This window comes from Ambystoma mexicanum, chromosome 1q (genome assembly GCF_040938575.1).
Source record: "Ambystoma mexicanum isolate Mex_15411 chromosome 1q, UKY_AmexF1_1, whole genome shotgun sequence".
NCBI classification, from domain to species: Eukaryota; Metazoa; Chordata; class Amphibia; order Caudata; family Ambystomatidae; genus Ambystoma; species Ambystoma mexicanum.
In genome coordinates, this window is record NC_090922.1 from 195160634 (window position 1) to 195175262 (window position 14629).

The following is a 14629-nucleotide window of genomic DNA, read 5'->3' on the forward strand; positions in this document are numbered from 1 at the left end:
ATTTGCTTTTGTGTAACAGATGCCGGTCAGCCAGGTGGATTGGTGGAATGATGTGATTTTCGGAATATTGCTGGTCACAGGTGCCTGTGTTTGCGTGCGTTTCTTGGTGGGAGGCTGAGGTCATGTCCATTGGGATGGCTTCTGTATTCGTGCCATCTGTGCCCTGCAGCTCCCATTGGCCCCTCTTGAGATTCATTTGTTCGTTGGCAGGCATGGATGACTAGTACATTTCACTGGTTGCATTGTGTGACTTCATTGCACCTACGGGGAGTTGTACAATGTGGCCAGGGAGCGGTGTACAGGCACTCAGTGGGGCCGTTTACGGTTGATTCGCGATGCCGTACTTCTCACCATGACGGAATGGTACTTTCCGCCGTGCTTGATGGCGTTAGGTGCATGTCCGCTAGGGTCAGAATTCGCGTACCGTTGCGCCATGGTGGTAATTACGGTTTGGCATGGCGCGCGCGCGCGTACTTGGTGCAGTTAGCGTTGGCGTTCACTACGGTGTCGCTAATGGCATCGTACTTTGCGGTGACGTGTCATAGTCGCACCGAGCGCTATTCGATGGCGGTATTGCATTTCCGCCATCGTTTTTCGGTTTCCGCCAGGGTCGTAATGAGGCCCAATGGCTTTAGTCAAGATTGCAGCTAAATGCTGCAGAGGGGCTATACTCAAAGACTGCAGCTAAATATAACATAATGGCTAAACAGAAAATGTGGTTATATATATATATATATATACCACTGTGGCTATATTTAAAGTGGGTAAATGAAGCACACAGGCTATACTAAGGATGTGCCTATTTATAAAACTGAGGCTATGCTAAGAAATGCACCTAAATTCCATACAGTGGCTATACTGAAGTTGCATCTAAATTCCATACAGAGGCTATACTCAAAATGCACGAAATTCAATACAGTGGCTATACTCAAACATGCATCTAAATTAAATACAGTGGCTGCACTCAAAAAAGCTTCTAGATTGCATATATTGACTATACTCAAACATGCATCTAATTTCAATGCAGTGGCTATTCTCGAGGAAGAAGCTAAATGTAATGCATTGGGTATAAACGAAATGCATCTAAATACAACTCTCATATCTAGATGGCCCTTATGACACACCTAATGACCTCAACACCCAAAACCTACATATATATATATATATATATATATATATATATATATATATATATATATATATATATATATATATATATATATATATATATATATATATATATATATACATATATTAGGAAAACAAAGAGGAAAAAAAGAACTGCACTCTCCGCAGGCTAGATGGAAAACCAATATCAATACAATTAGCACAGCTCACAACAAAATATTGGTCAAACATTTAATAATAATAAAAAAACATAGGTAAAAAGCACGGCCAGAAAGGCAGCACCAACAACAGAGGCAGGACGCCCATAAGCACGACCCGCACACAACGCGTTTTAAACACCCCAAATCCATGAGCTCCAAACAGGGGAGAGCTTGGGTCTAAAATTCCAGGAAAGGGTAGCTTTGATGCAACTGTCTTCAAGTGCCATTCCGAGCAATTATCAACCCTTCATGTCAGTTTATGCCAGTATCACACATAAGTTATGATAGGCTTTGTCAATTCAATTGGGACATCCAAAGTAGGTCATTTCATAAACCATCAGGAACCAATTCGACTCCTAGAATCTTCCACAATCTAGTGGCTGAAGAATGTGAATATATGAACATTCAGGACCGCAGTCACCACTCAGGTATTCTAAGAAAACAGTCTCTTACTTCTTAATTCTCAGAGTGCTTAATGTTCAGCATCTATAATAATGCTCAAAACAGCACAAAATTGCCAAGCCTCGTAGTCACGGAGCGAGCCCCATCACCAGTGATGTCACCAGTGATTCTATCAGTGATGTAAAAGATGATGTAATTAGTAATGTCAGCAGTGATGTCAACAGGGATGTCATCATTGTGGTCACAGGCTGAACAACAGGGGGTTAAGGTGGCTTTAGCCGAATTTCATTGGTTTTGTTGCGTTAAGTTTTCATCTTAACGTCCCTGCAACAAATGTTTCTTCCTTGAATTTCAAGGGCTTCGTTATTCCATAGATATTCTTCTGCACTACTGGCCATGACCTTTGATCATGGCTAGTGGGCACCGCCTTTGGCCATGCCCACTATATATCTTCAAACAATTGCAACCCATCGCTCAAAGACGTTCATCAATCACAGAATCATTTTGACCTATTTTAACAGTCGCATTGTTATGTATAAAAGATTGCTGGCTTTGAGAACTCACAATTATTTTAGGCAATGTGTGGTGAGATTAAATTATTTGCCATGGATCACATACTTTGGTTAAGCAGAGTGCTATGACCAGTCTCTTGGTGACTGTTGTACTACATTGCACAATCCCAACTAACTACATTTAAGCAGCACGGAAAAGGGAAACAAATGACCTTCTGCAAGAATAACATATGCCCAGGTACTTTTGCCCCAGAGAAAAAATCAAAAGCTGGCACCCATAAATATACACACATTAAGTGAACATATATTTTAAAGTGAAATATACAAATGTAGTTCAATTGACCTTCCCCTTTGAAGAAAGTGCACAAGACAAAATAGCATTGGACTTTAAAAAAAAAGTAATGAACACGAGAAAAATACCCTGAGAGAGGAACTGTTAGAATAAATATGGTGGCAAAGGATAAAAGGTGCTCACGTTTATTTTACGCAGCAATCTGTAGTGAAATATTCCCAGGGAAATAAAATCCCAATACAAGCCAAGTGCTTGTGGTCTTGTGGGTAAGCGTCTGGACTGGGAACATGAAAACCCGAGTTAAATACTGGATGCCAAATACTTGAGCAAGCTTGCCAACCTAAACAAAAACCAAGGGGTTACATCCACCCTCTGAAACAAAAGTTACGCTGTCCACCCACATGTGTCTTTTACTTGCGCCCTGAAAAGTAGCCACAATCAGGGGAGAATAACTGCACCAGGGTCCATGATTATAACCTCTCTTGCCACATCCTGGGCAAATACTCATGACTTACTTGTCCTCTCATTATTTCCCCTCCTTACCCCCATGTCTGGCTTTCAACAATACCCAGCTTTATTACATGGCCTGCGGTAGCGGCCATGTAGTTATAGTTAAGTTGCTAAACCCATAGGAAGAACACTTTTGAGCGGCTTATAACTTCAGATGTTTGGGGGCAGTTTTTGGATGGCTTATAACTTTGGCGCTACTTAATGAGAGTTTGCAATTATATTTCTGACCTGATCCCGAATGAGTTTGCAAAGTTTGGTGGGATTCTGTCAAGAGGAGGCAAAACTAGAGGGGGGATCTCAGAATTATGTAAAGGCTTATACATGAGGTGCCATTTGACGAATCTGCACTTAATTTGGCAAACCGATAATACATATAGATATACATGTTTTTGTGAAGTCTGGTGGGATTTTGTCAAGAGGAGGCAAAATTAGAGGGGGGTTCCAAAATAATGTAATGTAAAGGCTTGTAAATGAGGTTCCAATAGTCAAATCTACACTTAATTTGGCAAACTGATAATAGATCTAGATATAAATGTTTTTGCGAAGTTTGGTAGAATTTTGTCAAGAGGGAACAGAATTAGAGGGGGGGTCCCAAAATTTTGTAAAAATGTATAAATGTGGTGCCATTTGACAAATCTACACAAAGGTTTGCAAAAAGATTATAGATCTAGATATAAATATTTTGTAAAGTCTGAATGGATTTTGTCAAGTGGGGGCTAGGTTATATGACGATTGTATGTGCATATATTTGACACTTTTGAAAAAATAAAACATGGGTGGAGTTCCAGCAAACCTGTGTAAGGAGCATTAGCAAGGACCTGAAAGCATGGTTTTGCAAATGTGCCCGTGTTTTATTTTTTCGCAAGTGTCATAATGTAGGTAAAACAAGTATTGATATATCTTTGGTGACTGAGGTGTGGCCTGTGGCCATGGGCAGTGGTCAGATTGTCCAGGTCATGGAATAAGGTCATGATCCGGACAATCTGGCTACTGGTCATGATCACGAGGGACAACACATGGGGTTAAAGTGGCCATGTCCACCTGGGAATTTATTCAAAATTGGGATAGTTTTGTGCTGTGAAGAAAAAAGTGCTTGTGGTATTAAAGTCATAGGGTTCTCTTTTCGCCTTCTGCAGGCCAGTTTGGAAACAGGCTTCCATGGAAAGCGAAGAGGGATACTGCATGGAACCCCGCCTTCCCTTTCCAGGGTGGCCATCTTGGAAAAGGATGTTAGTTCCTACACCGGGACGCCATAAGCGTCCCGGTGTACGAAGAAAAATCCTTTTTTTCAACACCCCGGGTTTCTGCTTTGGGAACCTAGGGTGCTTATGGCCTTCATCCCCCATTACAGGGGCTGGAATGGGGGGATAATGGTCCGGAGACCTCGTTATCCACCCTCGGTTTGCTTAGGTTGATAATTTGGGCTGCTGGGCTGGTTTCCACTGTTCCATCCCTGGAATGGGGGATAAACGCCACAATATCTCCATTAGCATAACTCAAAATGCATATGGAAATGATGGAAAATCTTATTGAGTCTATGTACTTTCCTGAGTAATATAAAGTAGATTGAGTCTATAAGTTTTTTTTAGTTCTATTTATTAACTGTGAAAGGTGGTTCCTAAAGGAACATTACTTTTGTTGTTTTTGGATGTATTGTTTTTTTGGCAGGAGAGCTAAGAACGAAATATAGGCAGGAATTGATGGAAGAGGCACCAAACACTAATATGGAGGGGTAGGTGGACAGGGGAAAATGTTGCGCGTGTGTTATTTCTAAGGTAGAGGGCAGTGTTCCTCATGTTCCTTGATTACAGCATTGGTGGTGGCTCTTGGGGAGGAGGGATGGCATTAGCTGATGCCATTTTAAGATAAATAGCAGTTTTGCTAAAAGTATGTACTGTGTACTAGATTGTTAATGGATAATAAGTAGGAATAATTGTTGGAGCTGTGCAATGGAAATTTTGAAGTTGAAAGTTCCTAGATCAGTAGAAAATGCAGTCCCGAACTGTCCGCAAAGCACGGATCTTATCGTGAAGTGCGGACGGGTTCTCGGACACGTCATCATGCCGCGTGCCAGCGTATGGTCATGTGGCACTGTCCGGAAGGTCCGCAACGAAGTCAGATGTTCGTAGACGTCCATGGGTGCAAAACTAGTTGATATTGTTGCAAAAAGTGTATAGAAGTGTTAAAAAGTATTTTAAGGTGACATTTTGTAAATTGGACAAAAGTATTGCTATGTTGAGTAAGTATGATATTAGTAAGTTGTAGGAAAATAACATGCACTGGTAAAAAACCATGAAATTCACTGAAAAAACTTTGTTAAGGGGACGTTATAGTTAAGTTTCACTAATAAAAACCTATGAAACTCAATGAAAAACCTTTGTTACAGGGACGTTATGGTTACAAGTAAAACCAAAACCCACCTGAAATTCGCCAGTTATGGTAAGCTAAGCAACCATAACTCGTGCTAACACTGTGCACATCTAAGACTAACACCAGGAAATCAAAGATGACATCACAAATGTCATTGATGACATCAATGATGACATCACATGTGAAATACATTTTGATGAAAAGTCCCTAAAAGGAGTTGTGTTTATTTTTTCCATTTTCTTTGTGGAGGGATGTGGGAGGGACACTAGTCTGGAATCAACCTTAGGGGCTGGTTGAGTGTGAGTGAGTAGTTTCCCAATGATTGTAATCCGCTTTTGGCCTGCTTTAGGCACTCTTTTGGAGTGGTGTGAGGTTTTTTTTCAAATATTTATATTTTTATTATTTGTTATTGTTTATTTATGTACTTAACCATTTATGTATTTATATTTTTTGGTGAGCACTGTGTGCTAATCTGGTGTCTGTCTAATGTTTGTTTTGGCATCTGAGGCCGTTTTTCTGTGCTAGGCTGCATCCAAAGGGTGCAGTTTGTAGGGTGTAGTCCTTTGTTTGTGTCTGACCTTTTCCCAATCCCACCCTCCGCCCTCCACCCACCCTGATTGGTACATTCACCTGGTCATAACTGACCTTCCCAGGGCAGCCCTCTGCCCGGCAGCCCCTGTGGCTAAGGACTCCAAGGCAAAGGGCGGCTCCTGCAACGGCAGCTCCAGAAAGTGTCTGCAGGTGTCCGCAGGGGAGGCCAGTGAAGCCAGCAGTGAACAGACACCAACACAACTGTAAGTGTGGCATGGGTGGGTGTAGAGCAATTACTCTACTCCAGAAAGTCCCTGCCACTCTACCTTACCTTTCCATAACGTAAACTGCCATAGACTCACACCATGCACACCTAGAGAGATTTGACCACCAAGCTAAATCCATTCAAGGCTGGACTATAAATGTTGCCCTGCATAACATACTAACATACTTACCAATGTTAACTTGTGACACTCCAAGAGACAATGATGAAGATTAGCCAGCCTCACACTAAGACAGGTGCAACAATGTTACCAAGAGCCACATCATGAATGATATCATGACCCACACTTAGATTGAATTGTAAATGATAGCATGTGCCGCGACATAACTATGATTGGTAGCATATCCCTCACTTAGTTGGTACTGTAAATTATAGAATTGTGAATGATACCATGTGCCACACTTTGATAAAATTGTGAAGGATAGCATATCCCACACTTTGATAGAATTGTGAAGGATAGCATGAACCACACCTACATGAAATTGCAAATGATAGCATTCTGCCTCATCTCGATAGAATATGATAGTAGCATATCCCTCACTTAGTTGGAATTGTTAATGACATCATGTCCCACACTTGGATGGAATTGCGAATGGTAGCATGCACCACACTTAGATGGAATGGTGAATGATAGCATGTGCCTCATCTAGATGAAATTATGAGTGGTAGCATTATCCCACAATTAGTTGGAAATATAAATGACAGCATGTGCCACTCTTAGATGGAATTGTAAATGATAGCATGTGCCTCATCTAGATAGAATTATGATTGTAGCATATCCATCACTTAGCTGGAATTGGGAATGATAGCATATCCCGCACTCTAGATAGACTTGTGAATGATATCATGTCTCACACTTATTGTTGAACTTAGAAATTGTGCCTAAGGTACGCCCCCTGTCCTGCTCTCATGCTTGATCGCAGGTGCTTTACTCATAACCACCATAGCACTACTATGCTTACTACCCCATATACACCATCATTCAACTAGAACACAGCTGTACTATGACACATTCTGTCTAGCTGTTCTCATAATGACATGACCCCACAAACTCCACATCATCCTAATAAAACACATCTAGCTGAGCACTTTACGGCTAGCTTAAGCGTCTCCTCAGGCCTAACGCAGCCAGAACTCAGTCTGGGTGTCCACCCTCCAGACTGAACACATCCAACTGATTTCCTCAGCACCACACCTACAGCTAAGAAGCAGCTATCATGCAACAACCACACACATATCCGGTGCACCCACGCACCATACCACACTCTCTCTCTCTACTGACTGAACTGCGGTTCCTGAGGGCGTTCAACCTACCAGCGCTTTGAGATCATACCAATGATATATAAGGCGCTATATAAATGCCAAATAACATAACATAACATATTTTTGGTAACAAGATCTCAGGGGTGATCGGGAGACCTATTGTGAAGTACTTAATCTATCAAAGAATGTACTAATCTAAAATCATTGTATTGGAGTGTTGCTGTTAATACAGAAACCCAATCATATATAAACATAGGCAATGAATGCAGCATGTACCATAGAAGTACACTATTTATAATCTTGTAATTTTGGTTAGTACAATAATGAATGCTACCTTATCAGAATGTTGAGTAATGTTAAACATGTAATAATTAGATGACAATTCAAGACTTACAACACTTGTGCTGGTACAAACAATCCATATGAATTACCAAAATGCATACAAATCAGAGGCACATACAGGAACACTAAAGTAAGGAAGAAAGAAACCGCATCATCAGAAAATGTTAATGCCATTAAAGATTATCATCATGTATACAGATGAATTGTGTGTTTATGGCCTGATCATTTCCCCATGTATGTGCACCATGAGCTGGGACCAAACCCTAAGGAGAGTACTTAAATAAAATATGACAAGGTTAACGTCTAGATATATAGCACCTTTTTCAATTTTAGTATTCTGACTGTCAGTGAACAAAACCACCTGGCCTATATATGTCAGTGAACAAAAATAACTGGGCCAGATATGTGATGTCATCAGTGATGTCATCAATGACATTTGTGATGTCATCTTTGATATCCTGGGTGTTAGTCTTGGCAGTGCACGGTGGTGATGCGAGTTATGGTTGCTTAGCTTACCATAACTGGCGAATTTCAGGGGTTTTTCGGTTTTACTTGTAACCATAACGTCCCTTGAACAAAGGTTTTTCATTATATATATATATGAAAAGTACACATACCATATTGTCACACAAATATATAAATCATTATAGAACTATGTTGGGCAAAACATGTACAATTGTGGCATTATTCCCTGAATATTGACTTGGAGACTACAAATGCCAGAATGCAATTCAGCAAAAGGCAACAACAAAAAAAATGTATCTCTCTCTCTCTCTCTCTCTCTCTCTCTCTCTCTCTCTTTCTCTCTCTCTCTCTCTCTCTTACACACACACATTTAAGCATCATGGAAAAGTGAAAGAAATGACCTGCTGCAAGAATAACATGTGCCCAGGTACTTTTTCCCCCATGGTGAAAATCAAAAGCTGGCACCCATGAATATATGCACGTAAGTGAACATATATCTTAAAGCAAAATATACAAACATAGTTCAATTGACCTTCCCCTTACAAGAAAGTGAGAAGGACAAAATAGCATTGGACTTTTAGAAAAAAGTAATGAACACCAGAAAAATAACCTGAGATAGAAAAAGTTTGAATAATTAGAAAAAGTTTGAATAAATAGAAAAAGCTCCAATAAATATGCTGCTCACCTTTTAAACCCAGCAATCTGTAGTGAAATATTCCCTGTAAAACAAAATCCCAATACGAGACAAGTGCTTGTGGTCTTGTGGAAAATTGCCTGCACTGCAAACATGAAAACCTGAGTAAAATCCTGCTTGCCAAATATTTGAGCAAACTTGCCAACCTCAAAAAACTCAAAGGGTTTTGTCCACTTTCTGAAAAAGAAATAACGTTGCCCACCTACATGTGTCCTTTACTTGTACCCTGAAAAGCAGCCACAATCAGGGGCAAATAACTGCACCAGTTTCGAGGATTGCAACCTCTCTTGCCACATCCTGGGCAAATACTCATGACTTACTTGCCCTCTCATCATTTCCCCTCCTCACTCCCAATGTCTAGCTTTCAACAATACTCAGCTGTATGAAGATAACTTGTAAAGTACACACACCATACTGTCATTCAAACATAAAAATCCTTATGGAACTATGCTAGGCAGAAAGTGCACAATTGTGGCATTAGTCCCCACCGCCCATCTTGACTGGGAGACTGCACATATCAGAATGCAATTCAGCAAAAGGCAAATAAGTGGTCTTTCAGAGCTCTCAGAGATCACTGGGAACATAGAAGATCTTTAATCCACATTAGGGCATATATAAAACAAAAGGGTATTCTAGTTTTATTTGCACATGCAAACTGGAATTGCAATTCTCCATGTATTAGTAGCTTCATACTCATAGATAGCTGCTCTTTTCATATGTTCCTCGTGTTAGCTCATCCTTTAACGTGTAATGCTTTTAAGGACTGACAGTCGCACTGTTTACAAAAATAAATGGGGAAGCTGTGTGTTTTCGTAGTGTGTTATGAGATATTTAAAATTGAGAAAACACACAGCATCCAGGACTGTGGACTTTAGACTGTCTCCCATACTGGGCCGGCCTGCTTAGACTCAAAGCCCTCAGGCCATATTGTTCTAAGTGGTGAAGTGGTCCTTTACTTGTGTTCATTTATTAGGAAAGATGGCCTGAGGGTGCTGCCCCCTTCTTTGATTTGAAGTTAAACAGGGATGGTCCTGGATGCCTATTTCCAGAGTATGGACTACAGATGGTATTTTGCCCCAAGGCCCTCACCAATGCCCACCTTATCTATGCCAGCTCCCCCACTCTCCAGATTGACTCCTACCCTGCCTTCTCCCATTCCCCCACAACACAAAGGGCCTCATTACACGGTAGGCGGTAAAGGATTACCGGCACTGGTAAGGGTACCGGTGCCGGTAATCCCTTACCACCCTACTATGAGGTCCTTAGCGGGTCCCTCCCCTAAAACCTCGCAAATTGCGGTACCGTTATTAGCTCCTTCCCCATTCCCATTGAGCCCTATGGGGGCTCAAATGGGAATGGGGAATGGTTCCCGGAATGGGGAATGGTTCCCGGAATGGGGACTTACCGGGTCCTCCAGGGTCGGAATGACCCGGTAAATCCCTATTCCGGGAACTTGACCCGGAATGCGGTAAGGGGGTAGCCATGGCGCTAATAGCGCCATGGCTACTGCCTACCGTGTAATGAGGCCCAAAGTGTTTCTGTGACACAGTTTGCTTTGAGATGTTGGCTATTCGCAGCAGTTTGTGTTGCAAACTCAGTCCCGAGACATAGACACCCTCCAAATCCCAAGTTTCACTTGGTGTCCTCTTGCCCCCCTCTGGCCCCAGCCTGATGCTATTTGTATGTTTTTTGACCTGCAAATGGCTTTTTTTCCTGTGTTTCATTTTCCTATACCCTCAGCTGAGGCTGTGGCTATCTCTCGCATCGAGAAAATAAAAGATGTCGGCTGTTTCATTTATAAATACCCGGTTTCTTGGCAATTTACCTGAGATATAGGTATCTCTTTTGGAGGAGGGGGCACTCCCTTCTCCATAACATATTTTTTAAAGTACTTGATGGAATAAACCTAAACCACAAAAAGGAATAGGGTCAACTCTACGTGCCCAAGTTGTTTTGCACCTAGTCCAAATCTGTGCAGCGGTTTCGGCTGTGTGGTCCTGTGGGAAGATGAATGGGGACTAGGCCACAACCATTTTTTTAATTTTCTTAATAACTGTTTTTTTATTTTTTAATGAATCATTCACAAAATTTGCAATCTGAGAGGGCCCGGGTGTACCTAGTTATCTTCAGAACTTCGACCAAATCCGTCAAATGAGTCAACAGTTATTAGCAATTAATTTTTTCTGTAATGTTAGCGTCCTACTCACCTTAACTATAGGGTGGAAACTGCTGCCCTATAATTATATTATAAATGCTGCACTATAGTTAAGGTGAATGACATGAGCCATAGGAAATCAGAACATTCCATTTGGCTGATCATTTTGAAACTAAAGGTTTGTCACGACCCCTCCGCCCTCTGAGACTGGAAATTATGGGCAAGATTCGTAAACATTCAAAAGCTACCAAGAAAGCATAAAATGCTGTTTTATGACTACTGCCATTTTTATTTAATTTATTTTAATTGTTTATTTATTTTAATTGTTAATTCATAACACCCTTAATACCAGTGTTGTGGTTTCTAAGTGCGATATAATGATTCAAACCTGTGTGGTGCTGTGTTGTCTTGCCTCCAAGACAAATGCGTTGCCCCTGGGCTATCGTTCCATTCATTTTCCCATAGAGAAAAAGCCAAAATATTATCAAGCCATAGCGCAAAAACAGCTGGAGGTAATTGTACAAAATAGGAAACAACATGAGCGCAAAGACTTGACTTAATTTACGGGACAGGTTTGAGGTTATCCCATTCGGTCGTTTTTCAGATAATTGACAGGGAAGGCGGTGCCCACGTCTCCCAAAAATATAGCTATAGCTTCCCTGGTGCTCTGCAGCAGAGAGGCGTTTCAGGAATGGAAAGCCACAATTTTTATTTTTGCTCGATGCAAGCGATTACAGCAGTGATATTGGGGGAATGCTAAAAAATGCAAAAAAAAGCTTTTTGGAGGAGGAAAAAGGTTTACATCTCATCAGGCTTGAGATGGGGAGGAGGAAGAGGACGTCATGCAAAGTTGGGAAGTTGAGGCTGGTCTGGAAAGTCAGTTACAGTTCGGACGTGTTTTGCATTATCAAGAGCATTTCGGGGAAAACTCGTGAGATTACTGTGGTAATAACCGAAGACGTTCTCGGAAATGAACATTCGTCACACGAAGCAAAGAGAGAAAGGGAGTAATGGGGCGGGGGCAGAGAGGTACAAATCAACTGAGGTGGGTGGAGGGACTCAATTGGAATGGGGAAGGCGCTAATTACGGGCCTGCTCATAGCAGGCCCGTAATTAGCGCCCTGGTCCCTTAGCGGGACCCGTAAAGAACGTGTGGTCCGACCACACATCCTTTGCAGTTCCCACCAAGGGACCTCGGAATTGCTTGGTAAGGGATTACCGGCACCGGTATCCTTACCGGTGCCCGGTATCCCTTACCGCCCAACTCGGAATGAGGGCCATTGACATAGAAAAGAACATGTGAACCCACTGAGCGGAAAAGTGGTCACCATGTAATGTAGCATGATGTCATGTAATGTAGAGTTGTCCTCAGGCTTGGACTGGCCTATAGGGCAGTAGCAAAAAGACAAGAAAGGGGTAACTGTGATAAGTCCCTAGTCCTACAGGTCATGAAATAATAATAATATGGGGGGTTTTGGACTAGTAAACAGGTAATGCCAGGGCACACGAATATTTTGTAACTTGGTTTATATTTCCAACCATTTCATTTTATTCTAAAAACTTTTCTTAAATTATTAGAGCAACTGAAACACGTGTCAACATAAGAATCTGTGGGAACAACATCATACAGGCTTTTTTGTTACCTTGAACTAATTTGGGGACTTCTTTGTTAACCTTCAATGTTGAGAGACGTAACAGATTCATGACTGTTACCTGATGTGTTTAAACCAATTTTTGATAGTATTTTTGACAGTGTGTTGGAGCGAGTATGAGTGTGAATGATTGATAGTGAATGAGCTACAATGTATTGTTATAATCTTGTTTAATAATTTTTTTAAGAAAGGTTTTTTGAATAAATGAAATGCTTGGAAATATAAACCAAGTAACAAAATATGGGTGTGTCCTGTCTTCCCCTGTTTACTAGTCCAAAACCCCCATATTATTACTATAGGGCAATATGGCAATTCCTGAACCAAAAACGCAAAATGCAGCGTTGGACAGTTTTTTGGGTCAAAGTGGGCCACTGTTTTGGCCCATTTGAACTAGTTTGATAAGCTCCTTCACCATGTGGGTAGTAGTTTTGACTTATGTTACTGAATACATATTCTTTAAAATACTCAATTTGCATCATATTGTATCCAAAACCTCCCCTTTGGGTTCTCAAAGAGTCTGTCACAAAAGGAATGAACTGCTATTTGGAACTGTGGGCCACTTTTTCTTTGGTGCCCGAGACAATTTTATGCTCCAGTCTGACCCTGGTTGTCTTGCGTAGCACAACTTCTGCCATTTTGATGGGCTGGTGCTAGGTGAAATGATTGAACTAGACACAAAGCAATACAGAATAATTCAATTGATTGAATATATTAGTTCTGTTCATGTTAGTTCATTTAGTTAAATGATGGAGATGTGCCCAAATAATGGGCATGACAGGTGTATTGAAACTGATCACAAGAAATAATGCTCATTCTACTCTGAGTGGATCACCAGTGCCCTGGAGTGAAGTCCATGTGTCTTTCTTCAAAGATGTTTTAATATGTATTAGTTTTGTGGAAAAGCTATGTACCTAGGTTAATGTGTTACACAAAGAGGGGCTGGACGATGTGTCTGGGATTGTGAGAAAACTGTATAAATACTCATGTTTTTGAAATGTCCAGCACTCTCTCATCTCACAGTGTTTGCTTGCACACATGGCGGGGTGTTGAGAGCCAGACAGCTGTTCTGTTAAAATCAAGTGCACTTGTAGCATAGTACTTGTGACTGGCATATTTTTATTATGTGGTATGAAGCGTCAATATTCTTTTAATCTTTCAGATGGCGCCCAAATAGAGACCCTCAGGATTGATGTCACATTGCTAGACGAAGACGAGGCTGCCGGACCGGGATCAGAGAGTGACGGGGGCACCTGCAAATCGAGATGCAATTCCTCCACAGTACTACACACCCGATCCCTGGACGGTGAGCAGTGTCTAGTAGGACATCACGACGAGGGTCCCTGTATCGAGGCCTGTTTTGCGAAAACACCGGCCACGATGATTTGTAATCCCATCGGACCCATTTGAAATTCGAAATCAGGTGAGCGGTGCTCCGATTCATAAAAGTCCTGATATTGGTTGGAGTTTTGTTTTTGCAAATACAAACGACGCCTGGTATAGACAGTGATTTGATATGCCTGGGAAATTGTCATCTTGTTTCCGGGTATTATTCCGCCAAGAGAGAGAATCTTTGAAACAAGGCCAACTGGCGCCACCCGATGGGTCGCCAGCTTATTTAATGTATTAATTCCCAAACTTTTCCAAATTCCATACCATGGGCCTCATTACGACCCTGGCGCTAATGGGTTAACGGCGCCGTAAAAGGCTGCGGCGCTGTTAACCCATTAGCGCCTTAATACGAGGTCCCTTTGCGGGACCCGACCTGAACGGCTGGTCTAGACCAGCCGTTAAAGTAGGGACCCGCAAAGGGACCTTGGTGCTAAGCTACTT